The following is a 22,783-nucleotide window of genomic DNA, read 5'->3' as shown; positions in this document are numbered from 1 at the left end:
AATGCATGTAAAACCACTTGAAGCTGATTCTTGACTCTTTCATTGGTCTTCGACTCTGAAAGTCAATGCACACTTCCGATAGTTTCAATCCCCGACCGATATCAAGTGCATCAGAGTAGACTCCCAATACCACCTCCATCTTGTAGCCAATGTCTCATCGTTCTCAAACATAATGTCCACCGGCCAATCTAACCTCTCGGGATAGAGAAACTTAAATATCCTATTTCAAATCCGAGTACATTCCACGAAATCAATCCGCATCCAGAATGGAACTGTAATCTTACTCCTCTCCTTATAGCCCCTTGAGGCTAATACAGACCTCAATAGGCTAAATATTCAGCATCGTTTACTTGCCACCAGTATTTTGGCCTTCTTAAACTCTCTTGTACGAGTACTCCTACCCACAATCAATGCCCCTTATGTCATCACCGATCGTACGATCTCCTTGAATATGCAGTTTATCATCCTTGGCAAGGATGAAGCAAGAGACCTTACATTCACCAGTGGAAACACCAAGATCCTCGGCGTCCATCCTGGATATTGCTGAAAGAGAAGTCATAACCACACTTCGCGTCATTGCCACTGAAAACGCACATAAAGCTGCTATCCCGAGCAGCTCGCCTCGGCAGATGTTCATATTAAAGATGAGTTTCTCCGACGAGGAAGTACAAGCAAAGTGCAAAAAGATAGACAGAGGAAAGTGAGCATAGACGTTGAAAACGGAATTTCTGAGCTAGAGAAACTGCTGGATATCATCGAAAACTATCGGTGGCAATAATAGGCAGCCGAGTCGAAAGATAACCTAACAGGGCAAAGCTGACAGATGCGGAAGGACCCATGTCAAACCAAAGCCAGCCTGCAGGCCAAAATAAGAGGATTACCCAGCCCATTTAAATCCGGGCACAAAAGGCCAAGCAAAAAGCGGCCCGGCAATGAGGCGTGCCGCATTGCGACCTATTGGGAAAAGTTTTTATATGGCTGCCATACCATTTTTTTCAAATGCCCCACAAATTCCGCAGCATTACGAGGAAATAGCTACCGCTGAAATTTTTTTCTGATGTTCTTCCCAGGACTCGAACCCAGGCGTTTAGCTTCATAGGCGGATATGTAAACCTCTGCGCTACGCAGGCCTCGTGCAGAGGGTCATACTTATACCAACGTGCTGAAAATTCTCTGGCAGAATATGAAACCTGTGGAGACTGAAGTTGCGGTCCAATCCATCAGGAAGGCTCCCTCTCGACTGCAGAAAAGATCACCGCCGTTCTCTACGCGGTAACCGGTGCAACCGATGATGAATTATGTCTCTTACGGCTACAAACATTAGAGAATAACGTAGAGTTTTAGTTCTTCCTACAGGAGCTCCTTAAGAATAGAAGGAACTGTTATATACGGTACAAGAACTGTCGTATACGATATAAGGAAGATCGCAAACGATGTTTCCGTTGCTTCGAAGCAGGCCACATACAGTGGGAATGTGATGGGCCTGATAATCGGACTTGAATCGGACATCTCACATTGGTATGGGAGAAGTTTGCCCGTGGTTGCGTTGAACACCCGCTTCGAATCCTAACGGGAACATCAGAAAAACTTTTCAACGATGGTTTTCCCCTCCAATGCCCTTATCATTGAGCTTAAACTTGATCGGACAGCACTCATTGGTATGATAGAAGTTTGCCCGTTGTTCCAAACGGGTAGGTATAGCATTCCATAGAATGGAAAGAGTTTTAAAAGATGCTTCAGCGAATCGGCACCCGCACATTGCAATGACACAAGCTTTATTAGACCCTTGAATTGTCTCCACATGTGTATCGGATGTATTAGGAGTAATACTGTTGAACATTTTTCAGCGGTAATTATCCCCTCCTAATGCTGTCGACATTTGTGAGGTACGTTGACATGTAAAAACATCTCCCCAAATAGGTTTCGATCTCCGGCACCCCGTTCGGACTCAGCCATAAAAAGGAGGTCCCCTATCATTGAGCTTAAAATTGAATCGGACAGCACTCATTGATTTCTGAGAAGTTTGCCCCAGTTTCTTAATGGCATGTTCATGGGCAAATTTGCATTAGTACCGTTGAAAAATATTTAAAATGTATCCTTATTCTCCTTCCTTATGTTAGGGGGAGTTATGATATATACAGTAGAATAAACAACGTTTATCAGAGAAGCTGTGGTCATGATAATCCTGACTTCAAGTATCTCCCATAAAGGAAATACGGTGTAACAATAATGTTCTATAACTTCCTATGAATTTAAGTCATTGTTCTATCCTTATAAAGACTTCCTTAGTTGAGCAAATAATTCACATTGATAAGACCTTAACCTAAATTCCTTAACATACCTCTTAGGGGGTTTGCTTAATTTTAGTACTGAATAATTTTTGCATGCATAGCCGCACCGTTGTATTATTGTCGTTGTGTTGTTGATGTTATTATGTTTCATTCGAACGTAACAATGCTGCTGACGTCGTCGTTGTATAGTAAGTGTTGTTGTTGTTGTATTCGTAAAAATTTGTAATATTTTTTATATATATTGTTTTTGTAGTGGCGAGATCGGTGCCAGTCATCCAAGTCTCGACCAGTGCGAACTATTCCGTCCATCAAACAGCTTGCCAATCAAGTTTTTGTTATTGTATTACTTTTTGATTTCACTCTCTCGACATGCTGCTCTGCATGTTTCTCGCTCTCTCTCTCTGTTTTTTGTTTGTAGCTCAAACCAGGGATACCAGGTCATTTAAAACAGTACAGACACGGAGAATTTCATTAAGGAAAAAAAAACTCATTAAAGAAATACAAAGAACTTTAAACATTTTAAAATGAATAGGTATCTCTTTAAAACCTTCCAGGGGAATAGGATTTCAGAAATTGAGTCGGTAGACGTTTTTTCATAAAATCTACATATTGAACGATCTCCTGTTGTTAATCGGGCTAAAATGCACTTTTTTTGGCAACTATATATGTTTTAGTACATGTAAAAACTAAAAGAAAAAGAAAAACTAAAAGGTGTGATGCAGGGTTGCCACCCTGTCAGGATTCAAACTTTTTAGGAGTAAAATTTCCAAACCGCTGTAACTTCGAAACAAATAACTAGATTTAAAAACACCAAAATAGTTTTTTGTGCAGACTTTCCTAAATTTTAAACTTGGAAGAATGCCTCACATATAGAAGATTCCTCTTCATATACAGATGAACCGTACTTGTATGACCATTAGCAGTCATAAACCAGGCAAAGGCAAAAGTCGGGCGGAGTCGACTATATAATAACCTACACCACCTAGTCTACGTAATACATTTAAAATATAGAATTTATCTCTAAATCTAGTCAGGCTTTAATTTTGCATACCTATTGAAATATCAAATATAACCTTGTAAGATTTTCTGCAATAGGACAAAAATTGTGGATTTCTACAGCCTACAAAGTCCATATCAGATAAAATATATATATGGCAGCAATATTTGAATCTGTGCCGATTTTGATGAAATTTTTAAATTTTAAATCTGAACTGATTTTTTTCAAATTCGCCAGTTATCTCTAGAGTCTAAGAAAATGTTGGTTGCCAAATTTCGTGATGATCAGTTCACAATTGACCAAATTGTTGCGATATTAGTCTAAATAGGACGAACGTATAAATGAGAGCTAAATCTGAATCTGAGCCGATTTCAACCAATTTGTGTATGTTTCGTCGCTAGGTCTCAAAAATCATCAGCGCCAATGTTAAAGAAAATCGGATGAAAAATGCGATCTGTACTTTCAGAGAAAACAGCAAAAATGTTTGCTGTGACAGCAGAAAATCTGCTGAAAATGGGACAGTAGTAATTTTTTCCTAAAACAGCAAATATTTCAAAAAAATTTTATATTCAATCTAATATTTAAATTTTATAAGCATATAAAGTAAAATATTTCGAATTTTCTAAATTGTTCTAATTTTTGAATGAATTGAATAGCAGCAGACAGACTAACTACTATTATTATATGCTTTTAAACTAAAAATGAACACCTAAAATTGGCAAAATTTGTTTGTTAATTTATAAAACATACCTCAATTCTTGGTCAGAAGTTCGAAAATTTTGTTTGGCTTCATTCAAAAGCTAAAAATTCTAAATTTAATATAGTGATAGTGTTTGCTGATATCAGCAGACTAATTTCTCTGGATGTATATGATGATGTAACCACTATTTTGTTCAGAACTAGCCTTCCCACGTGACTGCAAAAAATGATGCTAAAGACATAAAACCCCGTTATACAACAAATATTAAAAACGTTTTTTTTTTCATTTTTATAAATATGCTTTTGTAGACGTCCAGTACCAAATTGTAATGGTCAATCATGAATATATCAAAATTTATTCTATAAAAAACTTCTGTAAAATTTGTATTACGTCGCTTACATCATTTTCGCGGGAAGGGCTCAATGTATATTCGTGGTGGTGGTTATCCAAAGTTCGGCCCATCCGAACTTTATAAATTTTTTATTGTTTTTTTAGTTTCCTATTCTTTATGCCTAAAATATGAATACGGCAACACTGTCACTGCTTATTGTTGTTGTTGCTGCTGGCGGGGGCTGTTTCTTGTTTGGTTGCCCCAACTGCTGTGTGGTCGCGTGTGTGTGTGTGCTTAATTTCTTGTGAATATCAAAGCTCGGCTTTTGTTTAGTCTCCAGTTAGCAGCTGTTCGTCATCAACGTCGGTATTTTTCTGGTTTTTAACGTTTCGTTTCATTGTTTGATTGTGCATCACACTTGTTGGACGAAATATAAAAATTTACAACAAGTATCGGTTATTGTTTGTTGTTGCGTCTTATATTGTGGTAAAATTAAGTGTTTGTTGTTTTTTTAAGGTTTTGATCATGGAGCTGTAACAAAATATTCTCCTACAATAAAATAAAAAAACCTTATTTCAGTACCTACCAATTGGTGAGATTTCTCTCCGTATTGCTATAATTCCTCATATTACCAGAGACCAGAGCCGATTAGTTTATTTTGGTCAGAGCCGTCATTTAAACCTGGCTTTGTGGCAATTCATTCTCGTTTCGTTTATGCCCATATACTATTTTTTGTTTTTGTTTTAGTTCATCCATTGTTCATTGTGTGCGCTGGTGCGGTGTAGAAACAATTATAACAAAAAAAAGAGAAATAAAAAACGAGAAGTAGCTCCCTAGGTATCTAACAAAGCAAAAAAGTTATATCCAGCAATTAGACAACAAAATATAAAGTTTTTGTGTACGAAAATTAAACGAAATTAAGAAACAAAAAAACAAATAACCAATTTAACAAAACTTCGAATTAAAAGCAAAAAATAAAAAAAGTTAATAGTGTTAAAATTAAAAATCATATGATTTGGGCCAATACAACCAAAAAGGAAATCTAAATCGAACCACTATAGCGGCAGAAGCAGCAAAACAGCATCTGGCCAATGAAACTTTGAAACGCGCATTTTGAAGTTTTTTTGCGTTTCGTCCCAAGAAATTTGAGAGAAAAAACACAACACACCGAAGTAAGTCATACAAATAGTCAGTCATCATTAAAAATAATAATAACAACAACAATAACCAAATGCCACAAAACCACTTTTTTTTTGTCTTAAACTTACATAAAAAAATAAAGGATCGTATTGGATCACTTGCTATTGGGTTTTGTTGTTATTTCACCTTTAGAAAACAACACACCTCAAAAGTTTGCATCATCATCATCATTGCCGCCGCCGCCGCAGCAGCAGCTGATGGCAAGCTAGAAAAAAAATTAAAAGTTCTCGAATTTCGTTTCTCATCTCTAGTCGTGCATTAAAGTTTCTTACGATGTGTTTTTTCGTAAATATTTTTTTTAAATTAGAAATAAATCCAAAAAAAAACCACATCTGGGACGTGAAAGTATGGCTTTACTTGGCTCTGAAGGCAGACGAGATGGCATGCAAGCAAAACCAATCAAGTGAATAATTCCGTCCACCCTCTTATATATTTTTTTTTGTTTTCTTTGTGCAGCTGTATAAACTTTACACTCGAAAAAATAGTTTTGAAATACAAATTAAATTATGGAAAGTTTTGCTTGGATGCGATGGGTTCCCGTGGAACTCTGTGGTAGTGTGTGCGATACTAGTCAGTGCTGGTGTACCCACCACTGGTATAGTGCAAGAAATGATGTACGTTTCTAGATTTTAGAGTAGAAAGAGGCTAAAAATTGCAACCTACGGCAAATTCTTAGAAGTTTATGCCCAACAAACCTTGGGTTCCATATCAAGCTTCCGGGTTTTTTACGATAAACTTGGAAGATCGGTTTATATGGGACCAAGGAGCAGTTACGAAATAAGGACTGGTCATATCAAGAATAAAGCCTGATTATCATTTTTATAAAGTTCTGGACGAGGGCTTACATGTCGGTTGGTCGCCATTTAATACATAGAAATGTATTTTCGCTCCTTACTTCTTGTTCAAACCGTTGAGTGGAGCGGACGTTTTGTTATTTCCCCCCGCAAGAATATTCTGTAACTCGTAATAACAAGTTATTTAGGGGAAAAAATTATTGTCACCAAAGGAAAGCTATGATAGTATTATCCACAAGGCGGTTGATGATCTGCATCTGTTTCCAATGGAGCGGCAGACCTAGTTCCTGGGAGTAGGCTTAGAATGGACTCCAAAACCCAACAGCTGCTGTGTAAGTATCAGGCCGTAGCATTTTATATGCTACTGAAAAGTCGAGTGGTGGAACGGCTGTGTCAGCCGAGAAATGGCTTTTCGGATTTCATATCCAGGGATGCTTTCCGATTTTCGAAATTCGAAAGTGTGACAAAGATACAGCATTTTCGAACTGGCTCAGACTTTTCGGAGTTAAGCCACTAATTTTGCGATTGTGAGCTTGTTTTTTGAGGAAACGCACTGCGGATTGCTCAAATCGTATTTTAAGCCTCTAAACTTCTATTCTAAAAGTTTTTTTCAAAAAGTGAACATTGGAAGAAAGATCGAAGAAGCCTCGATCCAATGATTACTTTTCGGATTTCAAATCGAAGGATGCTTTCCAATATTCGAAAATGTGACGGAGATACAGCATTTTCGAACTGGCGTGGACTTTTCGGATTTAAGCCACCAATTTTTCGATTGTGAGCTTGTTTTTTGAGGAAACACACTGAGGATTGATCTAATCATAGTTTTACGCCTCGAACTTCAATTCTGAAATCTTTTTTAAAAAAATTTTGGGGCTTCCAATATTGAACATTTTTATAGGCTAACCCCTTGCTCGAAATACACGAAAAAAATCAAAAGTGAAAATTGGAAGAAAAGCCTCGACCCAATGATTCCTTTTCGGATTTCATATCCAAGGATGCTTTCCAATATTCTAAATTGTCTAAAATGTTCTAAAATGTCAGTTCGAAAATGCTGTATCTCCGTCACATTTTCGAACTGACATGGACTTTTCGGAGTTTAGCCACCAATTTTTCGATTGTGAGCTTGTTTTTTGAGGTAACGCACTGAGGATTGCTCTGATCGTAGTTTTAGGACCCGAACTTCAATTCTGAATGCTTTTCTCAAAAAATGTTGTGGCTTCCAATATTGAAAATTTGTATAGGCTTGCTAAAAAAAAACAAAAAAAAATCAAAAGTGAAAATTGGAAGAAAAGCCTCGACCCAATGATTCCTTTTCGGATTTCATATCCAAGAATGCTTTGCAATATTCGAAATTCGAAAATGTGAAGGAGATACAGCATTTTCGAACTGGCATGGACTTTTCGGAGTTTAGCCTTTGTATTCACATGCCTATAATTTACCCAAATCAAGACGTTCTTTGAAGGCGCATCGCTCTTTGTTGCGAGGCTTGGGGCGAAAGATCTCTAAACTCTCACCGATAAGCAGAGGGGCTCCCTAAATTGGTCTCGTAGATTCGCTTCAAAGGCTTTCGCAAAAGCTACACGTCTAGAATCGGAGACGGGACTGCAGTCAGCCAAAAGACTGCTGTCACCTGATGGGCATCCCATCCCCCAAAAGAACTTCAGGCGAACAACACTAATATGGGTCCAAGAACATTTGCTAATGTCGCAAAAGTAGCTTGGTTGTTGTGGATGTAGCCACATTACATGTGTCATGTGGAGGTAGTGATCGTCGTCAAGCTCCTGCAGGGAACAAGGTGGCCATTGTTTATTTAAAGGCGCCAATAACTCGCCTTGTCATATCGAGCATTATAGGCACTCAGTATTTGTGCAAGAGCCGGTGCCGCCCGACCTCTCACTGAGACTCTCCACTCGATACCGCTGATTGTCCGCGACTGCCGTTGCAGCTACGCCGTATGGAGCATCCTACTATCTGCAACCTATCTGTGGACGCAGCTAAGCTTCTCGCGACAGCAATGAACACCACACAGATCGAATCTGAATGTTTCATCTGTGTGGAGTTCCGTGTCAGGATTAAAGTTGATAACAGCTTTGCGATTTTAGTTGATGTGGCTCAATCTTGACTTGAAGAGCTCTTCCGCTTTGCTAGCGGCTAGAATAGACGTATCAGCCATTGTGTCCGTTATGACAGGTCGCTGTCTGTTCGATAAACATGCTGACAGACTGAAGGTTGTAAGTACTAACTTCTGCAGAAGCTGTGAGGACGTCGAAAAAGAGGAGATTATAGAACATCTTCCAGGTGAGTGTCCCACACTAGCACTGAAGGAGTTCCACTTTGACACCTCGTTTGTAATTCCTCGATAGATTCGAAGGAGTAAAGTCAGGCGCCTAACATTTTGCATAAATATTACTGATTAATGTAGGTCGGTTGGGATTCTAAATGGGCCAAATCGGTCCCCGTTAAGATAAAGCTCCCACATAACCCAATCTCTCGATTTGAGATCTTGGGCTGCAATTGTTATAAGATTTAGCTGAAATTCTGCATGTAGTGTTCTGTTGCGTCTTTAAACAACCGTCCAAAGCGGCCTATAACCAGATATAGGTCCCATATAAACCGATCTCCCGATTTGAAATCTTGAGCCGCTGGAAGCCGTAATTGTTGACCGATTTGGTAGAAATTCTGGATATTGTGTTCTGTTGCGACTTTTAACAACCGTACCAAGTACGGCCTAAATCGGTCAATAACCTGATATAGCTTCCATACAAACCGATCTCACGATTTGAGATCTAGAGTCCCTGGAAGCCTTTATTGGCAAGTACGGTCCGAATCGGTTTACAAGCGATTTGACTGAAATTCTGCACATAGTGTTCTGTTGCAACTTTGAACAACCGTGCCGAGTACGGCCCAAATCAGCCTATAACCCGATGTAGGTCCCATATAAGCCGATCTTCCGATTTGAGATCTTGATCCCCTGGAAGCCGTAATTGTTACCCGAATTGGCTGAAATTCTGCACATAGAGTTCTGTTGCGACTTTGAACAACCATGCTGAGTACGGTCCAAATAACCCTATAAACTGATGTAAAAATACAAATTTGCAAATTTTGCCCACTAAGGAACAGGGGCAAACTTGTCACATATCAATAAGTGCAGTCCGATTCAAGTTTTAATGGAGGCCTCCTTTTTATAGCCGAGTCCGAACGGCGTTCCCAGTGTGACACCTCTATGGAGAGAAGTTTTACATGCCGTAGTACATCACAAATGTTGCCAGCATTAGGAGGGGAAAACCACCGCTGAAATTTTTTCTGATGGTCTCGCCAGGATTCGAACCCAGGCGTTCAGCGTCATAGGCGGACATGCTAACCTCTGGGCTACGGTGGTCCCCAACCTGATGTAGGTCCCATATAAGCCGATCTCCCGATTTGAGATCTTTAGCCCCTGGAAGCCGTAATTGTTTTTCGATTAAGCTGAAACTCTGCTTAAGGGCACCCCCTTACTTCATATTCCTCCTTAAATTACCTTTTATTTGTCGTCCCGATTAGTCCACATGTTTCCTGGGTGTATTTTCGGGATGAAGGCGGCGCCCCTAACATTTGTTTCCAAATGTTGGCATTTGACTTGTACTCTTTCCACCAAGTATCATTAACTTGATATATTTTACTTTCACAGAGGTTGCTCAGAGATTTTGGAGGTTGAACGGCTCTCTATATTCGTACCCTACGCCCCAATTTCATTTATTTGAGTCACATATTATCCCAATCGGTTTAAATACGGAAGCTTTCATTTGCATGAAAACCGGTCGTTTAAATCTTATTATGTGCCTATGGGATCCCATGCCCGTTTTGCAGGAGGGGAGTTCCCTATGGTTTACTGACCCCAAGTTGTGTTTGGTTTAATATTATTTATGTTAAGAAAACTTCATCTCCATATTTTCGTGAGCATCATTCCACTCGAACACTCTAAGACCCCTTTCTATATATCCCGTTAGTCATACTTTTATTAGCCCATTTCGAAACATGTCGTCGGGACCCAAGTTACTGCCCAAGGAAAAACCTTGCTTGTCATTTCACACACCCTCAAAGATCCCAAAGTCCACATTGTGCCTTTTTTGGGGCCGCTTGACCATCAGCACCAATCGTTATCTTAACATTGGGTTTCTATAAGATGATACCATATTTTGTGGACCACCCACATAAGGTTTCTTTTTATTAAATTAAAATTTAAAACAAATCTTTTGCAGATATAATCAGTCTTTTGGGCATTATCCCTCGTGTTCTCCACTGCTTTTAAAGTCATATAATTGCCATCAGTTTTCATCCAAAAATGCTGGCTGGGTCAAATTTGCCATTTGGTTTGGGGTCATCTTTACCAAAAAACATGCAATAGCTTAAAATGCCGCCTACAACCTTGACAAAATATTCCAAGTTGCTTAAAACCTTTTTCTCAGAGAAAAGTGAATCTGTATTGGTAGCTTATAAGCAAAAATTATGGCAAAAATTAATGATCAAGTTTCATAATTTTGCATATTAAATTTGATTTGAGATGTTTTGGCTTTGTTGATCAGCTTGTGAGGAAGTAAAGGAAAGAAAGTGTCACCAATAGTTTGATGATTATGAGCTGGGGGCAAAATTAGAGAATATACTCTGTTGACCCAGCCTGCTAACCCATAAAGAATTCATTGTTTCAGAGAAAAACTGATAAAGAAAATTTCTTAGAATTTCTTTAATTCCCCATTTTTTTGTTGTTGTTGACAAACAACATAAAACAAAGAATGGTGTTTTGTTTTTAATAAATTTGAATAAAAACACAAAAGTGCTTATGACTCAACCCTCGCATGCTGTGTGAAAGTTGAAGTAACAAAGAGCGGTGGTGGATGAAGGTGGCGCAAGCTGATAAATAAAAGACCGTCGACCGACTCACAGACGGACTGACTATATTTGCCATATCTTAGGAAAACTTCCGTTATGGGTGAATGAACAAACCAACCAACGAAGGAAGGAAGTGAATCAGTAGTGGAACAGAGTGACTTTGAAGTGAACTTGAGTTAAGCGTTTTTCAATGGTGCACAAATGATCGTTTTGGGGTGAATGGAAGCGTCTTAGATGGTTATAAACTACTACAAGACTGATGATGGATGAGGGTTATTTAAATTGGCATGATTTAAATTGCATAAAATAATCTTGAAGTATGTAAATTCTTAAATACTTTGATCGATCGAAAAATATTATATGCATGCATGAAGCAACGAAATTTCTCTATGCACTTCCTCCCCAATAGATCGAACTCATAGTTTCGAGATGTGTTTCTCAGCAACTCATGCCCTATAAACCTGCAAGAGATTCTTTATCAAAAGAGCTCTAAAAAAGAGAACTAAAACTACCCCTTCCCAAGGGAAAAAGTACTAAATCTACCCTTTCCCAAGGTTACAAGTAATAAACCTACTTTTTACCAAAGGACAAAATACTAAAACTTTCCTTTCCCAAGGGAAAGAGTATAAACCAACCACTTCCCTAGGGAAAGAGAACTAAACCAACCCTTTCCCATAGGTAAGAGTACTACAACTACACTTTCCCAAGGAAAAGGGTACTAAAACTACCCATTCCCAAGGGAAAAAGTACTAAAACTACTTTTTCCCAAGGGAAAGAGTACTAAAACTACCCTTTCCCAAGGGAAAGAGTACTAAAACTACCCTTTCCGAAGGGAAAGAGTACTTAAACTACCTTTTCCCAAGGGAAAGAGTACTAAACCAACCCTTTCCCAAGGGAAAGAGTACTAAAACTACCCTTTCCCAAGGTAAAAAGTACTAAATCTACCCTTTTACAAGGTCAAAAGTACTAAACCTACTTTTACCCAAAGGACAAAATACTAAAACTACCCTTTCCCAAGGGAAAAAGTATAACCGACCATTCCCCAAGAGAAAGTGAAAGTGAACCAGTGAAACCAACCCTTTCCCAAGGAAAATAGTACTGAAACTACCATTTCCCAAATGAAAGAGAAATGAACCAACCCTTTCCCAATTGAAAGAGTACATAAACTTTCCCTTGACCCTTTCCCAAGAGAAAGTGTACAAACACGAGAATAAAGGTAATGAAACTACCCTTTCCCAAGGAAAAGGATACCAAAACTATCCTTTCCCGAAGGAAAGGTACTAAACCACCCTTTTCCATAAGAAAGAGTACTAAAACTACACTTTCCCAAAGAAAAGGGTACTAAAACTACCCTTTCCCAAGAAAAACGGGTACTAAAACTACCCTTTCCCAATGGAAAGATTTGCTAAAACTGCTCTTTCCCAAGGGTAAGAGTACTAAAACTAACCTTTCCCAAAGAAGAGGGTACTAAACCTACCCTTTCCCAAGAGAAAGAGTATTAAAACTTCCCTTTCCCAAGGGAAATAGTACTAAAACTATCCTTTCCCAAGGGAAAGAGTACTAAACCAACCCTTTCCCAAGGAAAAGAATTCTAAAACTGCTCTTTCCTAAGGAAAAGAGTACTAAACCAGCCCTTTCCCAAGGGAAAGAGTACTAAAACTCCCCTTTTCCAAGCAAAAGAATAATAAAACTACCCTTTTCCAAGCAAAAGAATACTAAAACTACCCTTTCCCAAGGGAAAGAGTACAAACCAACTACTTCCATAGGGAAAGAGTACTAAACCAACCCTTTCCCAAGGGAAACAGTACTTAACCAACCCTTTCCCAAGGGAAACAGTACTGAAACTACTCTTTCCCTAGGGAAAGAGTACTAAAACTATCCTTTCCCAAGGGAAAGAGTTCAAAAACAACTCTTTCCCCAGGAAAAGAGTACTAAAACAACTCTTTCCCAAGGGAAAGAGTACTAAAAATATCCTTTCCCAAGGAAAAGGATACTAAAACTATCTTTTCCCAAGGGAAAGGTACTAAACCAACATTTCCCAAAGGAAAGAGTACTATAACTAAATTTTCCCAAAGAAAATTGCACTTAAACTACCCTTTTCCAAGAAAACCGGTACTAAAACTACCCATTTCCAAGGGACAGGGTACTAAAACTACCTTTTTGCAAGGGAAAGGGTACTAAAACTACCCTTTCCCAAAGAAAAGAGTACTAAAACTACCCTTTCCCAAAGAAAAGGGTTCTAAAACTACCCTTTCCCAAGGGAAAGAGTACTAAAATTACTCTTTCCCAAGAGAAAGCTAAAACTACTCTCTCCCTAGGGAAAGAGTACTAAAAATATCCTTTCCCAAGGCAAAGAGTACTAAAACTACATTTTCCCAAAAAAAAGAGTACTCAAACTACCCTTTCCCAAGAAAACGGGTACTAAAACTACCCTTTTCCAAGGGACAGGGTACTAACAATACCTTTTCGCAAGGGGAAATGTACTAAAACTACACTTTTCCAAAGAAAAGGGTACTAAAACTACCTTTTCGCCAGGGAAAGCGTACTAAAACTAACCTTTCCCAAGGAAAAGGTTACTAAAACTACCCTTTCCCAAAAAAGGGTACTAAAACTATCCTTTCCCGAGGGAAAGAGTACTAAAACTACCCCTTCCCAAGGTAAAGAGTACTAAACCAACCCTTTCCCAAGGAAAAGAGTACTTAAACTACCCTTTCCCAAGGGAAAGAGTACTAAATCAACTTTTTCCCAAGGGAAAGATCATAAAGCAACCCTTTCCCAAGGGAAAGAGCACAGAACAACCCTTTCCCAAGGAAAGGAGCCACATTGGTCCATATTTTAATATAGCTCTCATGTAAATCGATCTCAAGATTAGAGTTCTAGAGAGCGCTTATCCGATTTGACTAAAATTTCGTACTAAGACATTTTTTTGACATTCAACAGCTGTGCTGGGTATGGCCTGAATCGGTCCAAAACCTGATATAGTTCCCGATTTCCCGATTATATATTAGATTCGATCCGGCCGAACTTAATACGCTTTTCCTTGTTTAATCTCAAAAATTATTACCTTTAGGTGTCGCTTAGAGGTACCCCTTTCAGTCTCGGCAAAATTGCAATTTTTTTTGCCCATGAACATTCCCTCAAGGAGCAGAGTCAATCTTCTCACATATCACTGAGTGCTGTCCGACTCAAGTTTTGAGCTAAATGATCAGGGGCCTCCTTTTTAAAGCCGAGTCCGAACGGCGTGCAGCAGAGCGACATCTCTTTAGGGAGAAGTTTTTTTATGGCAAGGTACATCACAAATGTCGCCAGCATTAGGAGGGGATAGCTGAGCATTTTTTTTTGCTGATTTCCTTGCCAGGATATAAATAAAATTTTTTCGCTATTTTGTTTGCAGAATATCAGACCTATCGTTTTAAATTTTTTTCTCGTGTGTACAAGTGTTAAACAAGTTAATAAAATGAAACCATATTTTTTTGTTATTTTCTTCCATATATACAATGTGCGTGCATTGTAGTTTGGTTATTTGTTGACAAGATTACATTTTCATTGTTTGAAATTATAGCACGATAGGCTTAGGTATCAAAGCCATCATCACCATTTTGGCATCCCTTCCGCTATAATCATGTCCACGTTGACAACATCAACGATTACTAAGTTATCTAGAGTCTAAGTATGAGAGTTTAAATCGTGCATGACGATTAAATATTGTTTAGACTTACTGCCTACCTAACATCCTGTGTTAATTATTTCTCATAGCAGTTATTTTAAAGTAAATTATTATTAAATGTAGGAAGATATGTCCACAGAATAAACAAACCAAAAAAAGTGCATTCAAAAATGTTTTGTCTGCTTCACATATTGGGGCTGGCTTTATAATAAAGCGAGTAGTGCGTCGTTGCCTCTCGTGGATGGTACGCTTTGTGAATATTAATTTGTGTGAGCTTTATTAAATTAAATTATAGGAAAATGTGTAGACATATAATAAAAATGAATTTTACGAGGTTGACTTTCAAAGTTTTAGAATATTTCATCACTAGCTCGGAATGTGTTTCGAAAAAATATAGTCTCATATACCCAAAAAAGTGGCTTTGGTTCTAAATTGTCTTCCTAATCCAAAGTTGCCTCTATTAACCAATATTTGCTTTTCGTTTTTTTTTCAAAACTGGTATTAAAACCTTGTGCCTTTAAAGGTTTTATGAGACTGGCTTAGAAATTTTGAGACTGGCTTAGAAATTTTGAGACTGGCTTAGAAATTTTGACAAAATATCTTTGATTTTTTTTAGGCACAAGATATATTTTTATTTTAATTACAGGAATATTTTTTTAAAAAAACACTATCTTTCCTACATAGCACAATTGGTGTGAAATTTGTTGTATGTAAAAAAAAAGTTGACGGAGCTAAGAAGAAACTAAAAGCTCAAAGGCGAAATTTTGATATTTTAAAATTGAACTTTTTATATTTCATTAACAGTACTCGATGTCATGTTCCACCTTTCTTCTTGAGAGTCATAAACCATGCAAATCGGTTCTGTACTTCGAAATTTATAGCCTCTTGAAGGTTGGAGAAGTGGAAAGTGATCAACTTGACACCCTGTATTAAAACTAATAAATATAGACCAACAATAAAGTCTATGTCCTCCACTGCGATAAGAAGTTGTGCACTTATTTCCAATTTTTTCCCCGTTTGGACCACTGTGCGTCATCATACAGTTCATACGATACCGATAGTCTCCATCAGTGAAGATGGCTTCTTAAATTTTAAAAAGAATATTTCTCTCAAATAGACCCAAGTACAACCTCGTCTGCTCTTGTAAATATCCATGCTCAAAGCGTATGATGATTGAGATTTAGGGTAAATCCCTTCAGGCCCAATGCAGGGCTAAGGCACAGCTTCTGTTACAGAGGACGATCGCTCTAAAGTTACATCATCTTACCGAACAGTATCTGAATCTGCAATTCTTGTCATTGCCGGTATGATGCCAATAGACTTACAGGCCCTAAAGCGTGTGAAAATATATGACGACAAACTGAATTCCCAACAGGAATCCATATTGGAAGATATTCACCAAGGCACGCTGAGCATTTGGCAGTCCAGATGGAATAATGACACGCAAGGCAAATGGACCTTTAAGCTCATCCCCGATACACGGCTAGGGATCGGTAGAAAGAAGACCAAGTATACATCTATAAAACGCAGGCAATATCTGGATACGAATACTTCTGTGTGCAGGAAAATGAAGCTCACCATAAGAAGTATGAGAGATCAGGCATGTCTATACCAGTGGCGAGCATACAATTGTAATCATTTGCAAGGCCATTGGCTTGCTTGGGATAATTTTCTTATGTACCTATACAGTATTGTGCAATAGTTTGAGTATTTTTGCCTATCACTGGTCCATACGCTCAAATACTCACTTCTATAAGACGCAGGCAAAATCTGGACATGAATACTTCCGTGTCCATGAAAATGCAGCTAACCATTCTACATATACGAAGAAAAAGAGATCGGGCCATGTCTATAGCAGTGGCGAGCAAACAACTGCAATCATGTTCAAGCCCATAAGTTTGCTTGGGATTATTATTGCAGTAATATGCAATATTTTGAGTATTTTTGCCTATCACTGGTCCATACGCTTTAATACTCACCCTTTCGCTTTTTCTCTCGAGCAGTAGAGACCCCACAGAGTATATATATTATTGATCGTCATAACATTTTAGTCTATCTATGTTCGTCTGTATGTCCGTCTGATGAAAGAACGCCATCTTTCGAAGGTGTAGCCGCTTGAAATTTTGCACAAATACTTCTTATTGGTGTAGGTCGATTGGGATTGTAAATGGGCCAAACGGTCCATGTTTTGATATAGCTGCCATATAAACCGACCTTGGGTCTTGACTTCCAGAGATTCTAGAGGGAACAATTCTTATCCAATTTGGCTGAAATTTTGCATGAGATGTTTTGTTATGACTTTCAACAACTGTGCTAAGTATGGTTCAAATCGGTACATAACCAGATATAGCTGCCATACAAACCGATCTGGGATCTTGACTTCTTGAGCCTTTAGAGGACCTAATCCCTATCCGATTTGGCTAAAATTTTGCACGACGTGTTTCGATATGACTTCCAAACACTGTGCTAGGTATGGTTGAAATCGGTTTATAACCTGATACATCTGCCATATAAACCGTTTATGAATCTTGACTTCTTGAGCCACTAGAGGGCACAATTCTTATCCGATTTGGCTGAAATTTTAAAGGACGTGTTTTGTTATGACTTCCAGTAACTGTACTTAATATGGTTCAAATCAGTACATAACCTTATATAGCTGCCATATAAACCTATCTGGGATCTTGACTTCTTAGGTCTCTAGAGGGCGTAATTCTTATCCGATTTGGCTGAAATTTTTTATATATGACTTTCGATAACTATGCTAAGTGTGGTTTGAATCGATCCATAACCTGATATAGCTGCCATACAAACCGATCTGGGATCTTCTTAAGCCTCTAGAGGGCGTAATTCTTATCTGATTTCGTACAACGGCTTCCCCCATAATCTTCAATCTGGCCGAACTTATCAGGCTCTTACTTGTTTTAAGAATAAAGACCATAGATTTGACATTTTTTTCTTACTATTGATCATCGCGTAAAATTCACTCTTTGTTTTTATTTCGGAATATTAAACTTTTTGTGTTGCCAACTATTTTGTTTTCTTTGTCAAACAGAGGGGAGTATTTCAGCTGCCTCAAACTGCCTCCTTCTTTTTGAATATAATTTAAAGCAAAAATAATTGCTCAACTACGCGTGTTTTTTTTTCGTTTTTGTTGTCATAGTCAAATTAAACTAAAATAGATATGCACATAGACATCACTCAGACAGCCTCTGATAGATAAACAGACGGTCGGTTGTTCGGCCAACAATAACTTCCGTACATGTGTAATAATAGGTAGTGGTGGGGAGACCACATTGAGCAGAGACTTAGATTACCTTGCTGATGGAGCTAGATAAGCTGAAGACGGCGGTTGGCAGGCAGTTGGCTGATCGGTCGAGGCATGCGTTTTGTGGTTAAAGCTAGTCGGCAGTCTCAGGACCGCAATGGAACACCACCAACGATGGATGGTTTTTATTTCACATCACCATTTACAGGGTGTTTCGTCATGTGTGCTCATTCATTACTCACATACCTAGATTTTCACACACACACACACACACACACTACACCGATTAAGTCCAACTTACACATGGAGCTCCATATTTGCACTCATTATCAGGTGTTGAAACGCCAAAGGGAGCATGGCCAGTAGAAGGGGGTTTGTAGAGTGTGAGAGAATACGTTTTTACATGACAGCTTTTTAAGCTTTGTTTGTATGGCTTGGTTTTGTTATCGGTTATCGTTGTTGGTTTCTTTTTTTACCGACATTTGTTTTGGTTTTAGTCGGCGGTCTCTTACCTTTTCTTGGCATGCTTGTTTTCTGTATATTGCCTTTGCCTTGATCGTATTTGCTTATTTCACTTACTTTCGCTTTATTTTGCAATAAAAATATTAACTTAATAGGTACCTACCAAGTATATGTAATTTTTTTTTTATTCGATTTGTTTTAGCTTTTTTTGCTGGTCAAATTTGTTTGCGGTTTATTTGTTACGGCACTTTGTTCACTTCTTTGTTAAGTAGTTTGGGGGGTAACATTTGCTTACACAAGTGTGTGTGTGTGTGTGTGCGTTTTTTTTTGTATTATAACTTGATTGTTTGGGGTATTTGTTTTTTGTTCCTACATTAAGCCAAATATTTATTTTTATGGATTTTTTTTTAATATAAAATAACCATATATATATAGATACGTATATGAATGTTTGCCAACATGTGCATATTATTACGTCAATTAAATTTAAAATTTAATTTATGCTGTTTAAACATTTGCGCTATGTCCATTTGGATAAAAATCTTAATGGAAATTTGTTTTAATGCTAATAACTACTATGTGGGCTGAGTGACTACTGAACGCTGCTCTATAGGTAGCCTTAGGATAGGTAGCTGTAACTGTCAATTATACCTGTCATGTTAACCCCCAATTCATCTTTTAATTTATTGGTCTTTCAAAACAAAACACAATATAAAAACATGTGGCAATACTTCTTGCCTTAACCTCTAGCGAAAATATGGCTGATAGGTTGATTAATAGGTCTGTTCGCGTACTTTCCCAGTAAAAATTTGCCTGTAAAATTTGCAGGAGAGTTAGAGCTCTTTTACTCTTTTAAAAAAATTGCATGCAAAAGTATGCGAACGATTTCCAGTGAAAATTTCCAGAAAAACAGCTGATTTTTGTTATGGTTGGTTTTGTATTTGCTTGCTTGGAAAACATTTTTTTTAAATAAAAAATGCTGGCGATACTTGTGAGGTATTTTCCTTAGATAAACGTCAAATTATTGACTCGAGAATGACAAGGCTAGAAGGGGAGCCATTCGTATATCCGTGATCTCCGTGCCGCTGGACAGCCATCAAAAATTACCGTGCAATCCCGTGGCAGCCGGTTGTACGTACCTCATTGGCCCGATGCACTGCCACAACAACTACAACAATCGTGCACAAAGCTACGAAAGTCATTCCTAGAGCCAAGTTGCGCAAAGCGCTAGTTCGAAATAGAATCTCTACACTGATGCTGTAGAAGAAAAACGACGTAAACTTTGTTATCATTGAAGATATCTGTATCTGTTCACAATTGGCATACTAATTGCACAAATTTTTTTCTAATCCCACTGTGCTTCACTTGTTTAACTGCCCAGCTAGACCTATTAAATCCCATGGCAGCATCTTCCCTACTTGAAATATTGAAAGGAACGGTGTTGGTTTCATCGTAGCTCTCCGATGAGGATGATTCCATCAAAATTGGTGTCTGGAAGAATACTATGTTTTAATTTTTCAAGGTTTTCCAAATAATTCCGAAAATTTTGCACTTACCGACTTGAGGCAAAATTACAACTTCATTTGTCGAGTTTAATGTACCTGAACACTAACACTAAAATGAAACAAATTTAATAATTACCAATAAACAATATTTATAATTTTACTTACCTCTGCCCTTTTGGTCCATTTTGTCGTCTGCTTTTGTATTTTCATGTAACAGCTGCTTTTCATAAAACAGCTGACCTTTACAAAACGTATGTTCAAATTGCAAATTTCTGCTGGCAAAAAAAGTTCCAGTAGAAATTTGCAGGTTCTCTATTTTATATCTGTCAAAATTTGCTCTCTCGAGAGAGAGTGCTCTTCTGCTGGCAAATAATGTACACAAACGACTTCCAGTGAAAATTTGTGCAAATCTGCACAAATTTTTGAGTTCCCGAGCACAGCTAATAACTCTTGTGATTAGTGTTGCCACTCAAGAAAATTATTTCGTACCAAAAATTAAGAAAAATCCTATCAAACCCGACCAAAACCTACCAAATGTTCTACAAGCCAAAAATTCGGTATATGTTTTTATACCCACTACCGAAGAGTTGGCCACTCCATTTGCCACACCGCAAATAACGTTTTAAACATTACAAAGTACTAGATCGACGTTATTCATAGAAAATCTAGACATTTCCTATCGTCTCTTTGGTGAAATCACTCTACAACATAAATCAAACATGACGTATATCTTGATATGCAAATTTTGCCCATGAACATTCTACTAAGGAACAGGGGCAAACTTCTCACATATCAATGAGTGCTGTCCGATTCAAGTTTTATCTCAATGATAAGGGGCCTCCTTTTTATAGCCGAGTCTGAACGGCGTGCCGCAGTGTGACACCTCTTTGGAAAGAAGTTTTAGATGACATAGTACCTCAAAAATGTTGCCAGCATTAGGAGGGGAAACCATCGCTGAAAATTTTTTTGATTGTCTCGCCAGGATTCGAACCCAGGCGTTTAGCGTCATAGGCGGACATGCTAACTTCTACGCTACGGTGGCCTCCTATATATTTTCTTGATATAGAACACTTTATACCGACCTCCCGAAAAGAAATCTCGTATTTTGGCCCGATTTCAATGTACAACCCTGCCGGGTTTGGACCCCTCAACATATGAGTATGAACCAGATCTGACCCTATTTGTACGCACCTACCATATAGCCCTGTTTTCCGATTAAAGGCTTTGAATGCACAAAAGTCACATTTACTACCCAGAATTTGCAAAATGTCCCGACCTTAAAACTTCTACCAGTTATAGTCAATATCAGAGCCTATGCACTTTTTCCTGAAATTTGAAGCATTGAGAACCCTTGTAACAGTATTTGGACCCTCGATGTCCATGATTTTATTCTGCGCTCTTAACGAGTGACTCATTCATGTGGATTTTTTCAGTAATTAACTTGGTTTTTTTATGTTAGAAAGATCTACACCAAAAATTGAGGTCTACCTACCAACCTACCAAGAGAATAAAAACCTACCAATTTTGGTAGGAATCTATCAAATGTTCGTGATATGTGATACCTTTTCGCTATAGGTGAACTAAATCAAATCAAAATTTTGGATTTATATGGAACTAGCTGAACCGGGCCCGCTCTGCTGCGCCCTGATTAACACCACGCAAAAATATGTTTTTTTTTCTTAGTACCATATCAATCTCCCCAGAACAATTTGTTTATCTACTCTCGAATACTATACCCTTTATTTGTACGCTATATAGCCATGATTGGCAAATATTCCCATTTGGGGAGAAATTTTGCTGTTCCATAATGTCATAATCGTCCAAAATGCCCATTTGAGTGGGTTTTCGGTCCGTCGCCGTACTTAACCAAATTTTTAATATCAAATTCTTACTCCACTCAGAAAAACTTTCATTTGAGTCCCATATTATCCCCATCGGTTCACTTTTATTTTTGGGTGGTGCTATTGAGGTAAGGGGAAGTGTCCTTTCGGGTATCAACAATTTACATAGCCTATTAGTACTCTATTTTCGAATAACTTTCATTTGCGTCACTTTTATTTTTGGGTGGTGCTATTGGGGTAAGGGTGAGTATCCGCTCCCCTTCCGTTATCAACAAATTATATAGCCTATTGCTCTTTTCAGACCGTATTCCCAATTTACTCCCTAATACCTTTCATTTGAGTCCCATATTGTCATTATCGTCCATTGTGCCTACTTGAGGGATTTTGGGTCGGTGATATCACCCCTAGGAAGCTGGACCCAATGTTTATTATCAAGTTAGTACTCTACTCTCGAATACCTTTTATTTTAGTCCCATATTGTCTCAATCGATTTACTTCTATTTTTGGGTGGCGCTTTTGGGGTAAGGGGGAAGGTCCGCCCCCTTCGAAATCAACAAATTGTGTAGCCTATTGCTCCTACCAGACCATATTCTCAATCTACTCCCTAATACCTTTCATTTAAGTCCCCTATTGTCCCGATCGGTCCACTTTAATGTTTGGGTGGTGCGTTTTGGGGTAACGGGGAGGGTACGCCCCCTTACGATATCAACAAATTCTATAGCCTTTTTCTCCTTCCAGACCATATTCGTAGTCTACTCCCTAATACTTTCATTTATACCCTATGCTTCTACCATTGCACTGCTCACTAATTAGTGGGTAGGTGGAAGCATGTAATCTTTTGTTGGCATAGCAGTCTGACGAGGC

The 22,783-nt window shown here is 38.2% G+C and overlaps 1 protein-coding gene across 3 annotated transcripts in view; it reads left to right on the top strand.

Annotated features, from left to right (window-relative positions):
• Window positions 1-22,783, top strand: part of LOC106090012 (PTB domain-containing adapter protein ced-6) — a 37,471-nt gene that overhangs the window by 2,177 nt on the left and 12,511 nt on the right. The window contains exons 1-2 of one of the 3 annotated variants that reach the window (XM_013256047.2): window positions 4,664-4,911; window positions 5,067-5,491. The exons of 1 other annotated variant lie outside the window; for it this stretch is intronic. The gene's annotated coding sequence lies outside the window, so the exon portion shown is untranslated. Of the gene's footprint in view, window positions 1-4,663; window positions 4,912-5,066; window positions 5,492-22,783 lie in introns of those variants that run through there. One more of the 3 variants, XM_013256046.2, reaches the window with a different exon arrangement.

This window comes from Stomoxys calcitrans, chromosome 5 (assembly GCF_963082655.1).
Source record: "Stomoxys calcitrans chromosome 5, idStoCalc2.1, whole genome shotgun sequence".
Lineage (NCBI taxonomy): Eukaryota > Metazoa > Arthropoda > Insecta > Diptera > Muscidae > Stomoxys > Stomoxys calcitrans.
The sequence above is the reverse complement of the archived record's forward strand: the minus strand, read 5'-3'. Positions and strand labels throughout refer to the sequence as shown.